The following is a 26,191-nucleotide window of genomic DNA, read 5'->3' on the forward strand; positions in this document are numbered from 1 at the left end:
TTAGGTGCATGTTGTTTTTAGAGTACTATATTCTTTTTGTATAAATTGACACTCTTAATATTTAATATCAACATGACGCCATATAGAACTGACACTTTAACACTGTGAAATAAAATATGTATTCAAATGTCTAAGTGTATAATAGTACATCATTCGTTTGCTGTCGTATATTACCGTTGAAATACAAATCTGTTCTTTACTTGTCAAGATCGTTAATGTTGTGTATTACTGGAAGGTTGCATGTACATACAATAATACACTTATGCATGAGATCATTCTAAAATATCAAAGAATTCATAAGAATTTAACGCACTTTTGTGCAAATGAAAGTGTGGTTAATAATAAAAGTCACCAATTCGCAAAAATCACAAGATATCTTAAAATATGTGTATTAATATGTTTGCGTAAATTGTATGTAAATGCGTTGAATTGGAAAAGAAAGACAGGAAAAGTTGTGTTTTTCGTCTTCAATAAGTTTTGTTTTATGTGGGTTATTCATAGAACACATAGTGAATTCAAAAGGTGTAAACATTCGTTTTCCTACATGTAAACCTGTATGTTCATATGCTAGTTTAGCCCCTGATGGTTATGTTGAACTCTCGTTTTTATTTTAACATAACTTGTTTGTCGACATGTTTAACTTTTTACTTGTTATATATTATTTTGAAGTGTGAATATGAGATGTTTGTCATTTTTGCTATATGTCTGGTATTTGTTTGCGTGAAATGTGTATCGCTATAATTTAAAAACATCGCGATATTATTCGGTTTACTTACATTAATCTCCTTCTGTTCATATCATTTTCTTGAGTTATTCTTAACATCATTGTTAAGTGTATCAATACAGTCAGTGTTCGTACAAGGTAAATACCATATTATTAAAGCGCTGTTTAATAGAAGTATTGGATGCATTAATACGTGTAAAATGCTTCATTACATGCGTCTATAAGGTATCAGAACTGAAATTCGTGTAATGCATCCGATTTTCTATAATTACCGTCACTTCAACCGTTTTTCGAGTATGTGCGTACAGCTATGAAAATACTGTTTCAAAGAAAAAAGTACAAGCCATAATACGCAACACTGGTATCTCCTTATTTACTAGCTTAGAAGGCAAATGTTATGTACTTCTGTAGAAATATCTACCAACTAAGTCTGCCTGCACCATATTTATGTTTATATGAGTGAAATTTAGATCTATAAATAAATGTTCCAGATAAATATCTGGAAAGAAAGAATGAGGATTTTAGCTTTGTTATGACTCACTGAGAATCCTGAATTGGTTGATATTTTTTCGACAACTTAGATTTAAGGTGCAGAATACCATTTAAATATGACATATGCGAAGAAAGAGAAAAAATATTCAAAATGTCGAATTAATATTTCAATACCTCAACACACACTTACATGTGTTGAACTGGTTTTATATTAAGTTTGTACAAACTGTCTTGGTTTAACACTGTTTTAATTTTATATTAACATTTAAAACATACTTTGTTAAGTTGTTATCTTTTCTACTGTTTTATTTTCAGAAATTATGACGTAAGTTCAATCTTTCACATGCGCTCATGTCGTCTTGCATGGTTGAAATGTTATGTGATGTTTCACTATGTAATACATATCAATGAATACAATAATTGTGTAAACGAACTATCAAAGTGTCATTTGTCAGTCGTCCCTGTTCTTATCCTTTAGATCACAACTTTGTCGTTAATTCCCCAACATAATTGTCAGGGCGCACTATTTATATATTGCTAGCATTATTTGAAATACTTAAAGGGACCGGTTTTACTATTGACAAGTTTATATAATTTTCTTAGGAATTTCCTAGTCATTTAAATCACAGAGATTGTTAATGCGTGAAATAAGTCTACATTTTATATGACAATAATAACATTAATCTATAGAATAGTATATGGCCAAAAGGAATTACAAGTTTCCCTTTATCACGAGAAACATAAATTTATGAAGTCAAGTTTCACATTACAATTCAGAATGTTCTGTTACGAGATACTCCATTATAAATTCGACGGGTCTAATAAGACGATAAATAAGTTTATATTACGTCATATGATACGCAGCGATCAATACATGTACGCGTCCAAGTCTTCATCAAGACGTGTTTAGTGGTAAATATAAAATTTAATGGACCAGTTTTTTATATTCACTGGTAATAATCCGTTAAAATTTTTCCTTTAGATAAATACAGTTATATGCACGAATTTATGTGTTTCTATCACGAAACACTTTGTGTAATTAACTCGTGTTACCATGTCTCATAAAACAGACAAATACAAATGGACCGTGCTCTGTGAAAAGGGGGCTTAATGCATGTGCGTAAAGTGTCGTCCCAGATAAGCCTGTGGAGTCCGCTAGAATTTTGCTAAGGAGACTTTTTGAAACGAAAAATATCATAAAAGTGGAAAGTGTCGTTTCTGATTAGCCTCTGCGGACTGCACATGCTTATCTGGGACGACACTTTACGCAGATGCATAAAACCCCTTTTTAACAGAGCGCGGCTCAAATAAATAACAGTAAATACGTGTCTATCCCAAGATACTTAGTCGTTAAAATTAGGAATGCGGTTTCTAGTATTTGCTTCACATCGTTTAAATATTTAGTACCGATTATGGTTTAGAACAAGTTCTGTTTGAGTTGTAAGAATTAAACGATTTGAGATGTGTTCTATATGATAAGTTATTGTTGATTTTATATTATTGTTATGTTGATTACCGCACTGCACTTATAATTGGCGCTAATTGAGCTCGCGTTCGCACGCCGAAATTACGTCCTTGAAGTATACGCAGATACAATTGTATGAATCATTTACGCACAATTTTCTATGTGACCGTGTTATACTAGATTCCTCAACAATCATACTTTTAAGTGTCTATCGAAATATTAGCAAAAGTCTCGGCTGAATTAATTATAACACGGCATCAATATTGCATCCAAAAGTGTCTCTTTAAAAACGAAAAATACCAGCTCGATGTTTTATTACTTGTAATTTCCGTAGGTATTTAAATACAATATCACGGGGACATCCGTTCAGCCAGATATTGGCAAATTGCAACACATTTGCAATCAACCAATATGCATTGATTTTAGATCATGCTAATTCTGTCCTCACGACTTTACCTCAAAACGTCTTAATCTTAATACAAATGGCCGCTCTGTAGATTGAGTAGAGAACAGTTGAAAATGTCACAATTGCAGCAGTCATTCACCAAACATAGAACACATTCTAGAACATATGCGGTTCTAATGCAATACATGTTGGAATTGTTTACCTTTAGCAAGTTTACACATGTAAATCCCTGCACGTGTACTTACTTGAAGAAATAAGAAGTATGACTTAACAGACTTAACGAAATCACCGCGTCCGCCTGTTGGTCACCATACTGTGCAGATGGGATTTCTTCCGAGTATTTTGCCTTTCCACACATCACAAGTACACACCAAAGTTGAAAGCCTGGAAATTGCAGCAATAATTCAAACCTTTCCAGACTTTCGTAAATCTGGTTAGTTGACCAGGTGAGAATGTTGGAACAAACTCCGGATCATCTCATAAACAGCAGCCTTAAGCGCGTAAGGACCGTATAAACTAAACATACCAGGCCCGTACCCAGGCACCTCCCCAAGTTGGCCGTCGAGTTAAGAGTTGAAATAATAGGCCTACTGTAAATTGTTCTCTCATGAAAGGGTCCACAGTACACATTCCTAATATATAAACGATGTGATTAATGTCCTTGATTAACAAGAGGATCAGCGCTCGCCAGAGGAGATAAGCCCTTATGCAAGGTTTTCATAACGCCTTGAACACGCATCCCCGATCAGTCAATTAACCCTGGTGATCATATATGCTTCATCTATCGATGGTTAATGTAACAAATATTCTGATTAGCAAATAAAAAAGAAGCAGCGAATGGAAGTAACTGATGCAGGAGGTGGAAGGTCTGAACATTGCCTACGTTAATAATTTGTGAAAAACAAATAATGCTGGAAGCTATTAGAGGTTATATTGATAATCGGCATTAATTGAACCGGTAAGTGTCTTTGTCTTAGTCAAGGCCATTAACTTCGCCAAAATCAAAGGACCGGAAAGACACGCATAATTCATCTGTAAATCATGTAGGTACTCTTACACCCAAATATCATGCCATTGTCTTAAAGCGACAAAATAAGTTGGGGAAATTAAACTGCTATATGCCACCCTACCGGAGGCATCAAAATAGGCCCACTATCTGAGAGAGCTGCGAAAAAAACTCAAGAAAAACATTCATTATAGAGAAAAATGTTAAGTCCAAGGCCCATAACTACGCCAAAAATCAATGGACCGGAACGAATTTCACACTTCATCTGTAGGTCATATAGGTAGACTAGTATACCAAAAAAAAAATCAGCTCAAGATCTAAAATCGTCGCGTAAAAAGCCCTCCGGTAAACAGTTATTATAGAGAACATGTATAAGTTCTTACTAATTTCGGAGTTAAAGACAATTGAGATGGTTTATTTGTGTTGATGATGGTGACAGTACAAATTTGTAGTAGATGAGGAACATTTTATTGGGAATTTACTTTAACACTGTAGAGGAGGAATGAATTCAAAGCTGATTTGCGTGTACAATCCCATACATTTATGTCACAAAATACGCTTTTTAAGCATTAAAATTCACATTGAAAAGTTCCAAAGTCAACAAATATACATCTAGGCGGTGGCAATCCTCCCACACTCTCCCCGGTTGCCCAACGTTATTTCAAACGTTATTTCAATGACAAAAGTCTTCCAATTGTCTATGCAACATCATTTCTATGTAATTCTGTGATGGCAAAATCATAATTTTATAAAATAATCCAGTTTAACAAATTCAATACAAAATTTTACTAAAAATGGCCAAAAAATGTTAAGTGTCCGCAAAAAATTAGGGTCGGTCGGGTCAGTGGAAACATACAAAGTTTTGTAGGCCTTACAGACAAAGTCAATACATTTTTTATAACGCAATTTTTCAGTTTTGGTCTCTTTTTAATCACAAAAATAAAAAAAATCAAGTCGCTTTTGCATTACTTCTGCAAAGTTTAAGAACATTCCTATTGCTTTCTTTTAATACACAGAAAATTTGTTCTCGACACACGTACACAAGTAAACATTTACAATTATGAAAGTACATGTTTGTATATAAAATTTGCAAATTTTCCAGGTTACAAAATTAAAAATAGTTAAACATACAAAGAAAATACCTCTTAATATTAAAGACAATATCATTTCGTTACATGCCCATACAGTTTCATAGAAAACATTTTCTGAGACCAACCGGCGATTCCAGACCCCTACAAACTTTACGTCATGTGTATTTAAAGTGATACAAAGGTTGAAAATTACCAAAACAAGCCAGGAAAAACCTATTTCAACCATAAGGTAACATAATATATAGCCACAGTTGTGTGGCTTTCACGGAAACAATGTGTGCTTGCTTATTTAATTGTTCCAAACATATGTACACATATTTTTATGACAAGGATTTCTCCAAAATGTTTTAAGTATGCACTGCTAGAACGTTACGGTATTTGCGAGACAGAAGAACACATAATCGTGACATTTGATCCAACTATAAATGAATATGTCTAGTCTATAATATCACTTTATAGCTAGTTGCTGTCTTAATTTTGCACAACAGCCTTGGGGAGCGTCTCATTCTGGCCTGTAGTCTGGTCGGACATTTTTTTCTGTAAAAGAAAGATAAACACTACAGGTTAATAAGTTACTGAATAACTTAATCAATTCGCAAGTCCGTTTTTAAAATGGAAGAGCAAAGACGCATGTTATTCCGCACACAAGTTAGCTTAAATAAACGATTTTTTTTATAGATATTTATTTTTAATTATTTTTTTCTTAGAAAAGATTGTGTTTAGCTGTTTTAAAATAGCTTTTGATGTATTATTTTACCACGCACCTTATACTGTAATCTGTCATGCTGATAAGGTGCGTGTTTTAAGAAATCTGTAACGGTGACTTCTAACTCGGATCTCATCATGTACAATTCCTTCCGTATTCCATCTGCAAAGATATCAAAATGCAGTTTAAAATTCAAATGTTTGTAACAACTATTTAAGGCCGGGTAAATGTCAGCCCTTAACAGGTACATGTTTGTCTGGGTAAATGTCCGCCTTTAACAGTTTATGTTGGGCCAGGTAAACGTTGGTATTTCTGGAAGTTTTAAGACTCCTATGGAAGCAATTTTTGCGACTAAGACTGGGGGTAAATGACTACCATTTTTTTTTAAATCAGAGTTTATTTACAGGTCCTACCGGCCTCTTCACGAGGTCTTTGAGGTTCGACCTGAAATGACTACCAATAGCAACCACCACATATTATAAATGTCACCATAATCAATGGCAGATTATACATTTTCATAAATAATCAGTGAATACTAATCAGAAAATATACACTTTGTACCCTATATGTAAAAGAGTAAATGCTTTTATATAGAATAAAAATTGCAAAATTCAGGGGAGGTAATAAATGGATATACATTTTTGAAATAAAATCTAACCCCACATTAAAAAGTACTATATATTTGTTCATATGACAAAATTAAAGATTGCATTAACATATTTTACATATATTAAACATTTCACACAGAGAAGGAAACACGGTTGGCTGCAACAGTGCTGTATACGAGTTATTTAGAACTCCCCCCTCCTGGATTGCACGCTGTAATGAATTGAAATGCACATTTTTTTTATGACAATAATGAAAAAAACTGTGTCTTTTTTTTCAAAAAAAATACCTCATTAAGAAAATATAATGTAATAATATAATAGGTTAAAGTGCATAATTGTGTTATGAGTATTTAATTGATCATACCTGCACAATGTAATTTCATGACATGAAAGTTCATTTATATGACATTTTATGACAAACCATTTTTTCAAATGGTTATATATGTACAATAAATAGCACATGCTAATCAGGGAAGACGCTTTCCGCTTTTATCGTATTTTTCGTTTAAAGATCTCTCCCCTTAAAACAAAAATCCAGTTTAGAAATTGTCGTGCCTGATGAGCCTTTGCGGACTCCACAGGCTAATCTGGGAGGACACTTTTTGCATAAAGCTCATTTTCCCAGATTGAGGCTCATATAATTTAAAAAAAAAACAAAAACATTGTGTATATAATTCGAAAATTGAGACTGTGAAAATACTAATGTAAATAATATATACTTAATATATCAATAATACCTCATTTGTCTACACTGTTTTCTTAGTCTCCGATCACCATAGGATGGAATAAAAAAATAATAATCCTGAAATAGAGATAAAAGTTAAATAATACATGGTTTTACTTTATCCCACAGTACTGCTTCATTAATTATGATGACAAATATTGAAAATTAAATAAACATTCAATACGTTTTGATTCATTTAAACACAATTTGAATTCTACTAGAAATGTCACGGCCTTAGGCCGACGCGTATCCCCACACCGAATGTTTGATCCAGGGGCGCCCCAGGGTTGGTAATGGGGCCATGCATAGTTGAGATTGACCGTATTGTCATAAGAGGAGTTCAGTATCAATTTGAAGTAAATCGGTGTAGAAATGAAGAAATTATAGTAAAAAAGGCAATTTTGGGTGGGCGTGGCCGATGTGGGCGGGGCGCCCTAGGGTTGGTAATGGGGCCATGCATAGTTAAAATTGACTGTATTGTCATACAAGAGGTTCAGTATCAATATGAAGTGAATCGGTGTAGAAATGAAGAAATTATAGTAAAAAGGCAATTTTGGGTGGGAGTGGCCTATGTGAGTGGGGCGCCCCAGGGTTGGTAATGGGGCCATGCATAGTTGAGAATAACTGTATTGTCATAAGAGAGGTTCAGTATCAATTTGAAGTGAATCGGTGTAGAAATGAAGAAATTATAGTAAAAGGCAATTTAAGGTGGGTGTGGCCTATGTGGGCGGGGCGCCCCAGGGTTGGTAATGGGGCCATGCATAGTTAAGATTGACTGTATTGTCATAAAAGAAGTTCAGTATCAATTTGAAGTGAATCGGTGTAGAAATAAAGAAATTATTGTAAAAGGCAATTTTGGGTGGGAGTGGCCTATGTGAGTGGGGCGCCCCAAGGTTGGTAATGGGGCCATGCATAGTTGAGAATAACTGTATTGTCATAAGAGAGGTTCAGTATCAATTTGAAGTGAATCGGTGTAGAAATGAAGAAATTGTAGTAAAAGGCAATTTTAGGTGGGCGTGGCCTATGTGGGCATGGCCTATGTGGGCGGGGCGCCCTAGGGTTGGTAATGAGGGCCATGCATAGCTGAGATTGACCGTATTGTCATAAGAGAGGTTCAGTATCAATTTGAAGTAAATTGGTGTAGAAATGAAGAAATTATAGTAAAAATAATTTTAAGTGAGCTGGCCTATGTGGGCGTGGCCTATGTGGGCGGGGTGCCCTAGGGTTGGTAATGGGGCCATGCATAGCTGAGATTGACTGTATTGTCATAAGAGAGGCTCAGTATCAATTTGACGCAAAATCGGTGCAGAAATGAAGAAGTTAATGTAAAATAACATAAAAAAATGAGTGAAAATCTCTGACCCGGCCCGCCCCAACCCCCATAACTTTTGACCCAGGGATCAGATCAAAATTCCGTCACTGTCACCTTCGCACATATGCTCATAGCTACCATGTATGCCAGTTTCAAGGTTCTAGTGCTGATAGTGTAGGAGGAGCAGGTGGCCAGGACGGACGGACAGACAGACGCACATCACCACAATATTCCCACTTTTTCTCCGAAAAACGTGGGGATAATGGTAGAGATGAAATATGTATAAGCAATACTATATGATTACCAAATCCATCTATTTGCAAACAATGACATTGAAAAACAACCATAACCTTATTTTGCATTATTTAACAAATTGAACTGTTAGTTTAACGTTTGTTGGTGATAGTTAGAAAGAATGAAAAAGGCATGTATATCATGTGAATGTGAAAAATGTATATACATTTCAGTGCTTAATTGCTCCAATGAGAACACAATACTGATGTTATTGCTGTGTGTTGATGAAAATGAAGTGAACATTTATGTAGTCTTATAACTTGGATGATGGCTTACAATCTGCAATATTCTACTCTTTCCATTGACATTCTATGTAAAAAGTAAACAAGGGCTGTTTGTAAAACATGCATGCCCCCCATATGGGCTGTCAGTTGTAGTGGCAGCCATTGTGTGAATACGTTTTTGTCACTGTGACCATGACCTTTGACCTAATGAAAGTTATCATCCAGAAACCATTGTACTATTTCGAGTCACTGTGACCTTGACCTTTGACCTAGTGACCTGAAAATCAATAGGGGTCATCTGCCAGTCATGATCAAGGGGGGAGTGAGAGGGGGTATAATGTGGGGTGTGGTAATCTATTAGATGTTTAAAAAAAATAAAATTGGGGGTGCCGAGGGGGTAGGGGGGTAGGGGGGTATATTGTGGGGTGTTGTAATTTATTAGATGTTTAAAAAAAATTGGGGGGAGGGCCGGGGGCTAGGGGGGTATATTGTGGGGTGTTGTAATTTATTAGATGTTTAAAAAAATTGGGGGGAGGGCCGGGGGGTAGGGGGGGGGGGGTGGGGGTGAGAGGGGGTATAATGTGGAGTGTGGTAATTTATTAGATGTTTTTAAAAAAAAAAAATTGGGGGTTGGGGGGTGAGGGGGTGGAGGGGTGAGAGGGGGTATAATGTGGGGTTTGGTAATTTATAAGATGTTTAAAAAAAAAATTTGGGGGGGTAGGGGATGGGGGAGTAGGGGGGGGGGTGAGAGGGGAGTATAATGTTGGGTGTGGTAATTTATTAGATGTTTAAAAAAATGTCTTTGGGGGGGGGGGGGGGGTAGGGGGGGGGGGTGGGGGTGAGAGGGGGTTTAATGTGGGGTGTGGTAATTTATTAGATGTTTAAAATATATAAAAAATGGGGGGGTAGGGTAGGTAGGGGGGAGTGAGAGGGGGGTATAATGTGGTGTGTGGAAATCAATTAGATGTTTAAAAAAAAATAATCGGGGTGGGGGGGTAGGGGGGATGGGGATGAGAGGGGGTATAATGTGGGGTGTGGTAATTTCTTAGATGTTTAAAAAAATATTTTTGTTTTGGAGGGGGTGGTGGGGGGGTAGGGGTAGGGGGGAGTGAGAGGGGGTCTCCTGTGGTTTGTGGTTATTTCTTAGTTGTTTTAAAAAAAAATTGGGGTGGTGGGGTTGGGGGTGGGGGGTATGGGGGTAGGGGGGGTGAGCGGGGGTCTCATGTGGGGTGTGGTAATTTCTACCTGTTTCACCCCCCCTATTTTGGGGCGGGGGGTCGGGGTTCGTGGGGGAGTGCGCGGGGGTCTCCTGTGTGGGTGTGGTCCTTTCTTGCTGTTTCCCACTCCCTCTTTTTGGGGGGGCGGGGGGTTGGTTGGGGGGGGGGGGGGGTGGGGGGGGGTCGGGGGGTTAATGGGTGTTCCTGTGTGTTTGTTTCTTCGCTTTTTCCCCCCCTGGGGGTGAGCGGGGTAGGGGGGTGGGGGGTTCGGGGCTCTCCTGTGGGGTGTGGTCATTTATTATAAGATGTTTAACAAAAAAAAAATGGGGGGGTGCGGTTGGGGGTGCGGTTGGGGGGGGGGGGGAAGGGATTCTGGTAGGGGCGTGGGTATTTTTTGGGTGGAATCCATTGTGGTATTCAGGTAAGTGTTTGATTTGTCAAAGTAATAATAAAAATCTGATCATAAAAAATAACAAATGATCTCACACTGACATGAACATATATCCTCTATTTATAGACAATCCCAGAAATCGATACCTCCCGGATTACCCGCCCCTGAATACTCTCGCGAGCCTCCAAAACGGTACTGAAGAAATAAACATAGACCTATATATGTGTGTAAAGGTCCCTACGCAAAACAAGGAAGCGAAACGGGTTTATCAAATATATTTGAGGATTTAAAGAGTTTCTGTTATCGATCTGACAACCACATAATAGTTCGTGTTTTATTAATTAATATAAATTACGTAATTAGTAGAAATAAGGTTCATCTGCATTCTTTTAAGAGTAATAAAACACAGCATGGACATGAACCTATTTGTGTAGGTCCCTGGCATGAATAAGGTCTTGGTTGTCATTTAACATGTTATTAAAGGTGACACGTGTTATCTTATCTAAATTTTGGTATCAACACATGTGCAGACATGTGGTGTCACGGGCAACCCCATAAACGCTTTTAATCCACACTTGGAACATCGCCTCCCATTGACCGAATGAGTTCGCGCCTTTATCGCTGATGTTTTTTTCAAGAGATGTATGTTGCTGTCATTTATAATCCGTAATTAAAGAAAAATAAATCACTTATTTTGTGCGTGTTTTTATTTTTTTCAGTGTAAATTTAGACCGTTTTACGAACATTTAATAAAGACATACGTTTAGGAAATCTAGAGAACACAATTGGAACTATTTATGTTTATTTAAGGCTCATTATTTTTCATGTTGAACATTTCAATCGTGAATTAAGATGTTATTAAAAAAAATTAATAATATTTCAGGCAACATGTAAAACGTTATTTAAATAATAATATAAGAAAGTTGTAGACAAAAGCTGATATGTCCTTTTTAATAAAAAATGTATGACATATCCTGACATCTTACACAGTTTTGCAAGCAAATAACTCCGATACTTGTTCATTTAAATCACAAAATTCATTTCCGGCTGGTTATTTTTGTATTAACTTGAAAGCGATTTTTAAATAAAAGATTGCTAAAAACCACTTTAGTTTTAGACTAAACTAGATACATAATTTTAATTTAAAAAAATCTCTACCTGAAAATCTTACCGAGTTTCGATAACAAAGATTTACAAAACAATTTTAGAATCACAAACTTCATTTCGGCTATAGATTTGTATATTACCTTTAAAATGATACTTACAAGGAAAATATTAATAGCGTATGGTAACTGTTTAGACAAACAAAGAGATGTATTATTCAATTAAAGAAGTCGTTCTAAGTCTTTAATCTTACAACGTTTCTTAATGAACATCTCTGGAAAGTATAGAAAGTACGACATTTAATAAGAAATAATATAGGTTTAAACAAAGGCAGATATCAATTTAATTGTCTACATCGATCTTAAATCTATCTAATTAATATCAAAGATCTATCCAAAAAATATGGTCTGAATGGATGTTTCCAATCTTTATATATTGATAGATCTTTGTTAATATCTACGGCACTATTTACGCTAAAATCACAACTTTTACTTAACACTTTAGACATTTCTATACCTTTATAATTATGCTTGAATAATTAAATTTTATACAAAGGCATTATGCTGAAAGGTATGCTTAAAAATGCCAACTCGGCCTTAAACATTACGTATTGTCACTGAATATGGTTGCAGAGACACATATTTTAAAAATCTATCGTGTATATTTTTAATTTAAATTATATTGATTTACGATGTGATACATATCGACACTTGGTTTCATGTTTCACTTGTTTTCAATCCTAATGTGCGAAGTCATAAAGTACTGTTTATTGGAATAAAGCGGGTGTACACAATGAAAACGTTGTAATCTGTCAAATTCTTCAGTGCCGTTTTCAATCGCGGGTTACGTAATAGCCAATATGGCGGCGCCCATATTATCGATTCTGGGATTGTCTATTATACATGAAATTAAAACTTATTGCATTTGTTTCCCCTGTATATAAGAAAGATATAAAAGTGTATTACCTCCCCTTTCCTGCTTATATTTATATTAATCAACAAAATTAAACATAAACACAATATTTAATATACAAAATATACAAAAAATCTCATATTCTGATAATATTTTTACTGCTCCACTTTATTTTACTCAAAGGATGATGTTTCATTGGACTGATAATTATAGATTTAGGATTACAGACCAGTTGCTTCAGTTATATTGTTCAGAGTTCGCCCTGTTGGCCGCATATGCGTTCTTGAGTTATCATCCAAAAACCATTTTAATATTTCGGGTCACCCTGACCTTGACCTTTGACCTAGTGACCTCAAAATCAATAGGGGTCATCTGCAAGTCATGATCAATGTACCTATGAAGTTTCATGATCCTAGGCCCAAGCGTTCTTGAGTTATCATCCAGAAACCACCTGGTGGACGGACTGACAGACCCACCGACAGACCGACATAAGCAAAGCAATATACCCCCTCTTCTTCGAAGGGGGGCATAAATATAACATCAAAGCACAGACATTTAAAAAAGCATGACGGACAGACGGACATACAGACGGAAATGCAATCACTTGATGCCCACCTTTGGGGGCATAATAATGTGGTCCTGTTAAAAATCACTTCATCTTGTCACTTTTTAACATGTTTACCTTCACCATGACTTACAAAATATCCTCATGGCGACTGGGACCATTCAACTTCCTGACCACATTCCTCCAGAGGTGGCTGTTTCCTTTGTCAGATGGCGGCAAAGTTTCGTCCGAATCTGAAATCTTTATTTTAAAAAAGTATTATATAACATTGTAATAAATGTATTAAAACACATGTATTTGTTTATAGTTATTAGTTGTAAAATGTATATAGTTACTTTAAACAGTATTAAAATGTGTATGATATTTTATTTAATATACAAACAAGTTATTGTTTCATGTCAAACACAGACAAGTCAATGGGTTAAATAATTTCCTTTCATCTAAAATATGCCATATTTATGTATTAATGTTATGATAAAATCAATATTTTATTTGCTCATTTAATTACATTAATAATCATATATCTTTTAAAGAATATATAATAATTATACCTTCCAAAAATATATATTACATAAATTGTATTGGTTTTAAAACATAGCACTTATACAAATTGTTTAAGTATTTATAAAATGATTTTCTCGAATAATCCTTGCTTTCCCCTTGCTTGCCAGTGTCTGTACCTCTATAACGGGTACCGCTCCATAACTGCATCACTGCCATCAGTTCCTTCAGAATCATACTCATACAGGTCTTCACTCATAGTTCATTAGTGACTGTGTTATCTATATAATATACAAAATTTCAATCAATAGGTACGACTATCTGTATCAATATTATTTTCAATAATTATGTAAAATAAATGAAATTTGGTACGAACGAAGTTTGGTATAAATCGTTAAATTTTGTTTCATAAATAACACAGTTATATTCGATTGTAGTTCTGGCTTCCTTAACTTTAAATGTTGCTTTTTATGATTTTTGACAGGCGCGACTTTCAATACTATATAAACTGTACGCTGAAGTTTCTTTAGCTAATTCGATTGTTATCCTTAATGTTTACACAAAAACAAGTTCAATGGGTTCAAACAGGCTTTTTCCGTTCCATTTTGGGAATACGCCACACTGGAATTTTGGGAATTTCGCGTCGTGAAAACCCCCATTTTGGGAAAAAAATTATTCGCAAAATTGGCTCAATTGGGAAAAATAATCGCATGTAAATAGTGTTTCTTATATTTCATAGAAGCCGTTAACTGGTAAATAACAACTATTTTATAACTTATTATTAAAATTCTACATTTGTATTATAAACATGTGAGATAAGTGCAGGTTTTTTAATCTAAATTTGGGGAAAAGGCCTGGCCTTTTTTGAGGTGAAAAAAATCGTGCGAAGCGCCGGATTTTGAGGAAAATAAGGAAAGTCAACAGATAATTTAATTATGCAACACTTTCTATTTTCTACACCGGATCAGGTTAACTTATATATTTTAAGGTAAAAAAAAAAAAAAAAAAAATTTTTTTTTTTTTGGAATTGGGAATTTTTTTTTCAATTGGGAAAAAAACAACCAGATTTGCATTGGGAATGGGGCCGAATTTCGGACCCGTGGCATAGGGCGGAAAAAGCCTGGTTCAAACAAATAAAAAAACATACACATGTGTAAGTATTAAAATTATATTATAAAACAAACCAATAATCTTCTCAAGGTGGCACACTACAGTTTTTTTAGTCTCGGCCAATCTCGTACACAAGCAGGAGCGAACCAATGTCTGGAAACTGGTCACCTCGCAAATCTGAAAATAAACCAAGCACATTTCCAGAATGGTTGAGGCTGTGCCTTCTGAAAAATCAGTAACATTCAAATCAAATGAGTTGGGGCAAAATGTTTTAGTATTGATGATTTCAAATCAAAACATGAGAATTCTGTGTGTGTTCCGAGCCTTTTAAAGCCAGTTTCAACAACAAACTGCCACTTTCCTGCAGAAGCAAGGTGCCTGGAAACCATGTTTTTACATTGGTAACTTACCAAGTACTAAACAGCAATGGAGAAAATTGGGGGTCAAAGGATTAGATTTTTTGTAAAAGTTCAATGTCTGTACGCCCTTTCAAATTTCCAACAGAAATACTGACCGGAGCCAGCATTACACCTGTTTTCGAATTGCATTAATTCTACTTCCTGTATGCAGCTATAGTTAAAATACCAATGTTTTGGTAACTTACAAACATCCAAGAAAAATCACCACAACTCAAACCTGACATTCATTATTATTTAGACACTCAAAATGGTGCTTACTTGAGCAATGTTCTCTTTATTTAGAAATGTGCAGCCCAAGTCATTGTGTCACACCGGTCTTTACTGACAATAAAGACTGACCCCGTTTTGGGCTGATTTTGAGTTGCATACCTTGTTATATATATATTTGATAGTGAAATTTTTTTTTTCAGAAAAGTTAATTTTTCGTTATAATATGATTTTTTATCATTCAAAATGATGTTTTCACTAATTAATATCATAGCCACACGCTAACCACCTGTGGTATGAGATGGTTTTCTTTTTAGCAGTGAATGCAATGTAACCGTCGTTCAAGAGATTGTTTAGTATACTGTAACCTCAATGATGAACGCTTGAAATGATCATGACATGAATGAGACGCTTTCATATCAGTAGTCCGTTCTGAGCCCAACACAGAGGTGAATGTAATCTAACCGTTGTGCAAGAGATTGCATAGTTTCAGTTCCAATCAATATTTTAATTGGTTCCCTGTACATATGCAAAACACATCATATAATAAGAAGACTCTAGCAGTTTATCAAACAGACACATTTTTTTTTACATTGATAGGTGTATGGAAATTAACTAGGGTGTATACACCATTGGCACGTGACTGCTCTAAGCCAATCGGATTAGGTCATTTTTGTTGGAATGGAGATATAATATTATCTTCGGATCTTGGTCAAGCATTGGGCAGGTTGGCATGGGTAAGTGCCTCAAAGTTAAATGTCAACTCTTTGTCATGACCTTTGTAATAGTAATTAATTTTGATATATGAAATCAAAAGAAGAAATACTAACATTGATTCAGTTGAAGTTCCCTTTTATGTATATTTGTTTTTACATTATAAGATGGATCCTTATATTTTTTAATTATTTAGTGTTTTTTTTCAATATAGATTATTGTCCAAATAATGATATCAAAATGAGGATAATAGTGTCAATAAAGAATTGAAAGCAAGACGAAAACCACATGATCATGACAAAAATTAATATTACTTGTTACCAAAGTCGGCATCGTTTATTGGTGTTAATTATCCTTGTTAAAATTACTGTATTTGATTTCATAAAGTGTGTATAGCAAATAAGATGCACTTTTATATTTCAAACCAAACATTCTAAAAAATACTCATTAACATATGTCTTTTTGTAAGATTTGTGTTGTTGATACTACTTGTACAAATAATGAGACATAATCTATCGATGTTTATCGACCTCATATTTATAGGAGTATTGATAATACCAACTTCTAATGGTTCATAAACCCAAAAAGGAGATTTTTAGTTCAAACCTATTTATTTTAACTCGATTGATTGCATTGCAAGCCTAAGGCTTATTTGAAATGCTCTCAAGTCTGTTTCCTTTGATTAGAACCAGTACTTGGTGACTCTGGGGGAGATATAAAGAACACTCCCATAGTGGGGATCGAACCAGTGACCTCCAGGTTGCTAGGCGGACACTATATCCACTACACCACAGCAACTTAAAAAAGAGATTTTTCAGGAAGATAGAAACTTTTTACTTCTTATACTTAAGTAAAATGCCATGTTATTCAATGAATTAAAACTTGTAGAAAATACAAATGCTATTGCATGTTTTTTTTATTTTTAAAGTTTAAACATATTTATTTTAGCTTGATGTTATTGGGAGCTTAAGGCTTGCAACTCTTCAAATTCATGGCCAGTATAGGGCCCCATTCCAAATGGGAAAAAGTATATATTTTTCCCAAATTGGACCTGAAAATTCCTAAGTGAAGGTTTGAAAAAAAAGATTATATTGTTAGATTTCAACAGTTAGTTTATCTCCCATTCAGATCTTTAAGTTGAACCTTAGTTAATAATAAAATATTGAAACAGTTTTATTCCCAATCTTGAAACATTTGGTAACAAAACAACAACAACACAAATGTCCCAATTTGAGTCAAAACGCCACGATATTTCCTAATCCAAAGGGACCCGGCCCCATTCCCAAAATGATGTAAAAAACACTGAAAGCCTTATTGAAATGTACTTAAGTCTGATACCTGGGTAGAGCCATTACTTGATGCCTTTTGGGGGGTGAATTATAGAAGGCTCCAACAATGGGGATTGAACCCTGCCCTCCTGGTTGCTAGGTAGACACCGTAACCACCATGCCATGAGAAGATACTTCACTTTTTTAACTGTTAATTTAAATAAGATAGCAACTGTATCAAACTTTGATTCTTAAATAAAAAAAATGTTTTGTTTACTTTCTGTCACTTTTGACTGTTGAATGTTCCTATGCAGTGTAGAGTTACTACTTTGTCATATAGTTACTGCTTTACTGCTTTAAGATAGACGATAAAACATATTTAATGTTGCATTCATAGTTGTGAACTGAGGAGAAAACTTGGTGGTTGATAAGACATATTTTACAATGTAATGATGGGCAATTATTTAAAATTTGAAAAAATTATGCTAAGTAAACATGGAATTTAAGTTTTCTCTAACCTTCAATACAAATGTTCAACTGATTTTGTTTTTTGTTATGGCTGCAATCAAAAGTGTTCAGTTAGTTAATATGTATTTTATATCAAGGGAGAGTACTCCCATGCAATGTGTTTAATGATATCAAAGCTGTTTATGTCCCTTTGACTTGATCATGTATAGTTAATTTTCATTTTATGACTTTTCCAGTCAAGGTGGTTATTCTGTGATACCACCAAATGAAAAGAAGAGACAGCAGATTATTCAGAGTAAGTTGTCACTTATAGTTAACCTTTACCACTTAGATACGTTTTTTGAAGCATTTGCAGTCACATAAAAAGTTAATTTTTAATACAATACTTTCATTATTAAATTCAAGTTTTAAAGGCTTCATTTCCAACCTTAGAGACTGATAAGCAGCAAACAGCGTTAAACCTGAACTGACTGCGAGTTACTCTCAGGCTGTTCTGGTTTGATGCTGGTTGCAAAAGACATTTTTAGCTCGACTATTATATAAAAAATATATATAGTGGAGCTATCCTTCTCACCCCGGCGTCAGCGTTCCCGTTCCTGTGAGCGCTGGAATGTTGAAGTTTGCATACCACCCCAAATATTTCCTATGTCCCTTGACATATTGCTTTTATATTTTGTACTTCTTTACCAACATGACCCCAACCTATACACAAGAGCAGACAACTGTATCAAGCATTTTGTAAGAATTATGGCCCTTTTTTACTTAGATTTTCTATGTTTAAGTTTGCGTACCACCTCAAATATTTTCTATGTCCCTTCACATATTGCTTTTATATTTTGCATACTTCTTAACCAACATGACTCCAATCTATAAACAGGAGCAGCCAACTGTAAGAAGCATTTTGTAAGAATTATTGCCCTTTTTCCACTAAGAATATGCATATTATTGATAAATCTATGTTAAAGTTTGCGCACCACCTCAAATATTTTATATGCACCTTGTCATATTGCTTTTATATTTTGCATACTTCTTTACTAACATTACCATAATCTATAGACAAGAGCAGACAACTGTATCAAGCATTTTGTAAGAATTATGTTCCCTTTTTATACTTAGAAAATTGAAAATTTGGTTAAATTTAACAAAGCTGTTGCTTTCATACTTGCAACACTTACTAACTATCGTAAGGGGACTTAACGAGGAAAGTTGTATAATTCTGGTTGGCATTTTATCGGAATTATGGCCTTTTTTTGTCTTAGTAACTTTGAATATTTTGTTAAATTTTGTGTTTAGATCCACTTTACTTCTTAAGTATCAAGGCTATTGCTTTCAAATTTCAAATACTTTCTAACTATCATGAGGTCACTGTAACTGGCAAGTTGAAATTGACCTTGACCTTTGAATGACCTTTACTCTCAAGGTCAAATTAATAAATTTTAATTAAATTGCCATAACTTCTTGATTTATTATCAGATATGATTCATACTTTGACATAACAACACTTACCTGACATAGCACAATGGACTCCACCCAAACCATCCCCCACGCCTCACCCCAAAAGCCCCCCCCCCCCCAAAAAAAAATATATATTTTTTGTCCTTGTTTTTATTTTTGAAAGCTCATCAAATAAATGACCACACCTCCACATTATACCCCCCTCTCCACCCCCACCCCCATCCCCCACCCAAAAAGATTGTTTTTCTTTGAAACATGGTAAACACATTCACAGCTATTTATTTCCTTTATTTTTGAAGGATCGTCTAACCATCCCACCCAAGCTATTGCTATCAAACTTGAAATAAAATCTTATTAGTTTGTTTTATGTCTTTACAAATGTTCAAGAGATTGTGGAAACCTGAACAAAGAATCGTATATGAAGTACATCTTCTTTAAAACATAAGCAATAAATATGTTTCAATTATGGTCCTCTTCCACTTAGGATATGACTATATTACCTTTACCTTATTAAATATGAACAATTTCCCCATGATGGCTTACGTTATATTGTCAAGCGCTCGAATAGTCGAGCGCGCTGTCCTGTGACAGCTCTTGTTACTTTGCTTCTAATCGGGGGAAAGGGTTAAAACACATTTGTTCATAATGAATAACTTCTAAAGCATGTTATAACTAGGGTAGCTGATATTTTGTGATTTTTTTTAGGAGAAACTATTTTCCGAAATACAATATTTCAGTGTTGAAATTAACTGTTTAATGCTCCTTTCTCAATTATTTATTGTTTTGAAATTTAAAATCAGAACATTTGAATACTGAAAAAGTTAATCATTTTAATAAAACAGTGTTTTGCTTGCTTCTCCTGAAAATTTGCACTAATGTCAATTCGATTTTTTTTTGTAAAAACAAAAGGGCGTCTCAATATTTCAATAGCTGATGTATGTTACCAAAATAAACACACAAATAGAAAACAGTAAACATGTATACAAATGTCACCAAGTTACATGAATTATTACATTCATTAGACAATAAGTCTTGAAGAAAATATATATGCCATGCTTGGGGAAAACTGGGGTTTAATGATTATGCATGTACGTAAAGTGTTGCCCCAGACAAGCTTGTGCAGTCTGCCCAGGCTTATTAGGGATGGCACTTTTTGCCTAGTCTGGAATTCAGTCTTATCAGGGATGGCACTTTTTGCCTTGTCTGGAATTCAGTCTTATCAGGGATGGCACTTTTTGCCTAGTCTGGAATTCAGTCTTATCAGGGATGGCACTTTTTGCCTAGTCTGGAATTCAGGCTTATCAGGGATGGCATTTTTTGCCTAGTCTGGAATTCAGTCTTATCAGGGATGGCACTTTTTGCCTAGTCTGGAATTCAGTCTTATCAGGGATGGCACTTTTTGCCTAGTCTGGAATTCAGGCTTATCAGGGATGGCACTTTTTGCCTAGTCTGGAATTCAGTCTTATCAGGGATGGCACTTTTTGCCTAGTCTGGAATTCAGGCTTATCAGGGATGGCACTTTTTGCCTAGTCTGGAATTCAGTCTTATCAGGGATGGCACTTTTTGCCTAGTCTGGAATTCAGGCTTATCAGGGATGGCACTTTTTGCCTAGTCTGGAATTCAGTCTTATCAGGGATGGCACTTTTTGCCTAGTGTGGAATTCAGGCTTATCAGGGATGGCACTTTTTGCCTAGTCTGGAATTCAGTCTTATCAGGGATGGCACTTTTTGCCTAGTCTGGAATTCAGGCTTATCAGGGATGGCACTTTTTGCCTAGTCTGGAATTCAGTCTTATCAGGGATGGCACTTTTTGCCTAGTCTGGAATTCAGGCTTATCAGGGATGGCACTTTTTGCCTAGTCTGGAATTCAGTCTTATCAGGGATGGCACTTTTTGCCTAGTCTGGAATTCAGGCTTATCAGGGATGGCATTTTTTGCCTAGTCTGGAATTTTGTTAGTTAGAGACTTCCTTTAAACAATAAAACACCACCAAATGGATAGTCTTGTCCCTGTTGATTAGCTTGTGTAGATTGAACAGACCAATCTTGGAAAACACTTGACACATATGCATTAAGCCCCATTTTCCCAGATCACAGCTAATATTTAGATTGCATGTTTGATGGTGTGTTGAAAGTACTTTGTTACGAAATCTAGTTTGTTTCGAGGAATAAATACTTACTTAGCCTGATAATAAGAAAGGAGAATTATTGTACATGTTTATATATTAAAATTCCTATTATTCTTAGTGGCACTATCAGTGCTAAAACTTTTTATATGTCACTAATAATTAAACTAAGTTTACACACTGGGTCCTCAATTTATGTAGATACATGTAGCTCAAATGGGTCTGAGCAGAATTTGTAAACTTTAAAAGTAGAACAATTCATAGAATACCTTTTTTGACTGAAATTGACTGCGGTTGAAACAGACCAGGACTTAAATAATATCAAGTGGAAACCTATGAGCCCTATAGCCCTTAACATTTATACTGCGCCCTTAGATTTTAAGGGAACTGTACAACTTCTGTACCTACTACCACTTACAGAAATAAAATATGTGCAAAACATTGCTTAAAATGTAAGTTAACAAAAATCTGTTTAAAAGCAAAGGCTTTATGACACCAGTGCTCTCGGAAAGAACCGGCAGCTGGCAATTGAACCGGTTACATTCTATCTTAATGCTGGTTACTTTTACCCAAAGCATGAATTGAAATGGTGCAATAAATACTCCAGTCCTGTTGTATTGCTTAGTAGCCGGCTTCTTTTAAAATATGACACCCCTATGATTTGCTTGGACAAACTGCATTAGACAAATGAACAAATGCAACATCTATTAGCATGATCATGTTAGCTTAATTTAAATGATCTATTTTTATTAATAATGTTTTAATTTCATATTGTCGTTTTATGCATAATGTTGTACTATGGCTACACTACCCTGTTTTTATGGGGGGGGGGGGGGGGTGATAATATCTAGACTCAACCTTTTTCCATGCAAAAGTTGCCAACTTCTTAAAGTCCAGTGCGTCTTATCTTGAAACAAACTTTCAAGTTGTAAAGTCAGAATTTCAATGTTTGCATGAAGATGCAAGTGATGACCATTTCCGCTAATTTGTTCCAAATTTTTCATAAAACAATTTTTTTTACACTGAAAATGGTTACACATTACTGGATGAAGTGTACATGTTTGTGCATTAAACATATTTATCAAGGGATTTCAAAATGACCATTTCTTAAAGAATACTAAGTTTTGTATATGCTTATTGTCATACATAAATCTCATCTGTTTACTTATTTTTCTCCTAATAAAATATAATTATTACACAATATATATTAGGCAATAAGCATACAGGGAAATGTTGATATTACACAGATTTTATAATAATCTACAGCATAAACAAGTCTAAATAAGATTCAGGGCCATATTTTTATCATCATTATATAATAAATTAAATTGCAAACACGGGACAGGCTTTAAATTTTTATTTTGGTATAATGTAACTTGACATTTCGCAGAATATTCCTCTTAATTCTGGTGCATCAAATAAAAATTAAATTCTTAACATGAACAGGAAGTGATATGGCACCTAAATCTAAATCTTAATTTCAAAACAACCAAACATGCAGATTATATTATCAATGTTTGAATAATTCATTATTTACAAAAATACACCCAGTCAAAAATATTCCCGCTCTCTGCTTAAGTAATTCCTTTTTACTTCGCTGGAGAAGATTTGATTTTTTGTGAAAGATGTCTGTTTTAAGACGATACAGGATTCCTAATTTCAATATTGAACAGAGAAGTAATTTCTTTCAGGGCACTTAATAAATCTGGCTCTTTTGAGGAATGTTTATTTTGGACATGTAATACTTTTTTCATGTCAATGTTTGGTGCATTCAATATGAAAATAGTTTAACAAGTGTTTACAAATAAAATATTTTGTTTAACCATACACTGTAAGGGCATTTAAGTACATTTTTTGTGAACTCTGTCTCATTTTAGGAACATTAATGCATGTAATACAATATATGGGCAATTCTCTGTGATAATGGGTTTTAATGCATGTGCGTAAAGTTTCGCCCCAGATTAGCATGTGCAGTCCATACAGGCTAATCAGGGACGACACTTTCTGCTTTAATGATATTTTGCGTTTACAGAGAGTCTCTTCTAAGCAAAAATCCAGTTAAGGCAGAAAGTGTTGTCCCTGATAAGCCTGTGTGCACATGTATTAAACCCTCTTTAGGCAGAAAGTGTTATCCCTGATAAGCCTGTGTGCACATGCATTAAACCCTCTTTAGGCAGAAAGTGTTATCCCTGATAAGCCTGTGTGCACATGTATTAAACCCTCTTTAGGCAGAAAGTGTTGTCCCTGATAAGCCTGTGTGCACATGTATTAAACTCTCTTTAGGCAGAAAGTGTTGTCCCTGATGAGCCTGTGCGCACATGTATTAAACCCTCTTTAGGCAGAAAGTGTTGTCCCTGATAAGCCTGTGAGCACATGTATTAAACCCTCTTTTCACAGAGCACGACTCATATGCACTTCTGGCAAACACAATTTGCATTCATTAATGAAGTGGTTAATACACTTAAACATGTATTAGCCCTAAATCCATGAAGCTTATATATATAATATTAATACATGTGTAGGATAGCTATTAGTTTAATTTATTTCATAGACAAATAAAATAAAATACCCATATAGCGTACCTTTTCATTTATATGGAGTGTAAAGACTATTAGTTATATATAAATATTTCTCATATTAATAAAGTTGAAATAAGATTGAAAACAAAAGAAAGTTAGTTCCCTTATAATATGTATATTTGTTTTAAAGCTAACTTCATGTATAAGATGAACATTTTAAGTAGAAATTGAAACCTCCTTATAAGTTTAAACAGAAAATGTTTCAAATGTTTTTTCTTGGATGTAACCAATGTGTACAGATGAAGGGATACAATCTTTGAAAACTTTCTGTGTGTAAACTGTGTTGCCAGGAAAAAAACTAAAATCACAAGCAACTTGAAATACCAGCCTTTGCATGAAGAAGAAACTGTACATTTCAAAGTTCAGTAAAGATATAATTTTCTAACTTTATACTTGCAATTTTGTATTATTCCTTAATACAAGTACTTTTTGTATTCTAACTTCGCAAGTATTATCAAGGAAACACCACAATCAATGTTTTACAGAATTAGACGAGTCAGATTTTGTGTCAATTTAAGCTTTTTAGTAATCTATTTTCTCTTGGATAGTTCAAGGGATTTCATGTAAACTTAACATGAATTCCGGTTTGGTATAAAAAAAATGTGAAGGAACTCTGACAAAAACAATTAAGGTTAAGTTTGCTGTTGTCCAACAGCTCTCATGAACGCAAAGTGGTTGAGATGACATTTTGTGGTAAGTCTATATCTGATGTGTGTCTTGTGTCATCAACAATTAGCTTTTAAAACTTGTTTAACCTTATTCTCACTCAAACTGGATCAAACTTGGTAGACTACATGTATATATGTTAACAATATATAGGTCCAGTTAAAACTGGTGAAAATGTGCCTCCCCCCAACAAAAAACAAAACAAAACAAGCAACAACAACTTCTTACCACTTTTGCAGCCACGTTTATGACTCAATCTTGCTGACACTTTATCAGCATTTTATTCTTTACAATATATGGGTTTCTCTGTGAAAAAGGGGTTTAATGCATATGCGTTAAGTGTCATCCCAGATGAGCCTGCACAGGCTAATAAGAAATGACACTTTCCGCTTTTATGATATTTTTTGTTAACAGAAAGTCTCTGCTCAGCAAAAAATCAAGTTTAGGGGGAAAGTGTTGTCCCTGATTAGCCTTAGCACAGGCTAATATGGGAAACACTTTACGCACGTCATGCATTAAACCACCTGAGCGCGGTTCATATGGGACATTTTTAAATCTTGTGTTGGACATTTCAGTTGCTCAAAAGGAGGAGAAAGCTCTCCAGGAACACAGACAAAGGAACACCCAGACATCATTTAGCTATGTGGGAACTGTTGGTAAGTAATTGCTATGTAGTCATTTTCAAATTTTTTGTAAGCATCCCTTCAGTGTATACACAGCATTCTTACCTTTTTTGATACAAAATGAGTCAATTTTTCCACATTATTTAGTTTTACATTAACTACAGCCTTTAAGAAACAAAGAAATATAAACATCAATTTGATAGACTTTTTAAAGAAATTTAAAGTTGACAATACGATTCATCTTAATCATTTTACATGTACCGGTAATTCCTATAATGTTATGGTACTAACATAAAAAAGCCATTGTGTGGGGCTATATTAGTTGTTACCATCAATCATAATTCGAACTCATTTACTTACCATGTGCATTCCTGAAACTCACCTGATACTTGCTATGACCTTTTACAAAAAGGTTGTGCAATAAGAAGAAGAACCCTTGGGATTTAATGTGTTTGTGCTGAATAAAACTTTTGTTCTTACGTTTCTCATAAGACATCTGAGATAAACATGAGGTTTTTGTGAGCAGCTCTTACATTAGTGAACTTTTATCATTAATAGTGTGCAATCATTGAACACGTGATATGTGGACATTCTTTCTTTCTTGGGACAGTTAATAGCACTATAAGGTCATTGTATGTGGTAACAAGCGACAACTTTTAATAAAGAATTGCAATGAAATTACTTTTTCATATGCTTATTGACAGGGTTTTACAATAGAAGGTATATCAAAAACCTCATTCAAAGAATCTTACTGAAATATTTTAACACTAGTGTATTGAGTAAATATGTAGTATCTAGTGATAGTGGGTTCTTTAGT

The 26,191-nt window shown here is 34.7% G+C and overlaps 2 long non-coding RNA genes across 3 annotated transcripts; one reads left to right on the plus strand and one right to left on the minus strand.

Annotated features, from left to right (window-relative positions):
• Positions 1-4,559: 4,559 nt before the first annotated feature.
• Positions 4,560-15,604, minus strand: LOC127836108 (uncharacterized). 2 transcript variants are annotated; one of them, XR_008028590.1, is made up of 7 exons: positions 15,530-15,604; positions 14,927-15,029; positions 13,922-14,023; positions 13,375-13,481; positions 7,236-7,300; positions 5,949-6,709; positions 4,560-5,721 (listed from the first exon to the last, which is right to left on the minus strand). It is a non-coding gene; the product is annotated as an uncharacterized LOC127836108 (long non-coding RNA). The 2 variants fall into 2 exon arrangements; XR_008028588.1 differs by lacking the exon at positions 15,530-15,604 and adding an exon at positions 15,263-15,523.
• A 215-nt stretch (positions 15,605-15,819) lies between these two features.
• On the plus strand, positions 15,820-25,399 carry LOC127836113 (uncharacterized). Its single transcript, XR_008028598.1, has 3 exons — positions 15,820-16,215; positions 18,165-18,223; positions 25,327-25,399. It is a non-coding gene; the product is annotated as an uncharacterized LOC127836113 (long non-coding RNA).
• The last annotated feature ends 792 nt before the right edge of the window (positions 25,400-26,191 follow it).

Source organism: Dreissena polymorpha, chromosome 6 (assembly GCF_020536995.1).
Source record: "Dreissena polymorpha isolate Duluth1 chromosome 6, UMN_Dpol_1.0, whole genome shotgun sequence".
NCBI classification, from domain to species: domain Eukaryota; kingdom Metazoa; phylum Mollusca; class Bivalvia; order Myida; family Dreissenidae; genus Dreissena; species Dreissena polymorpha.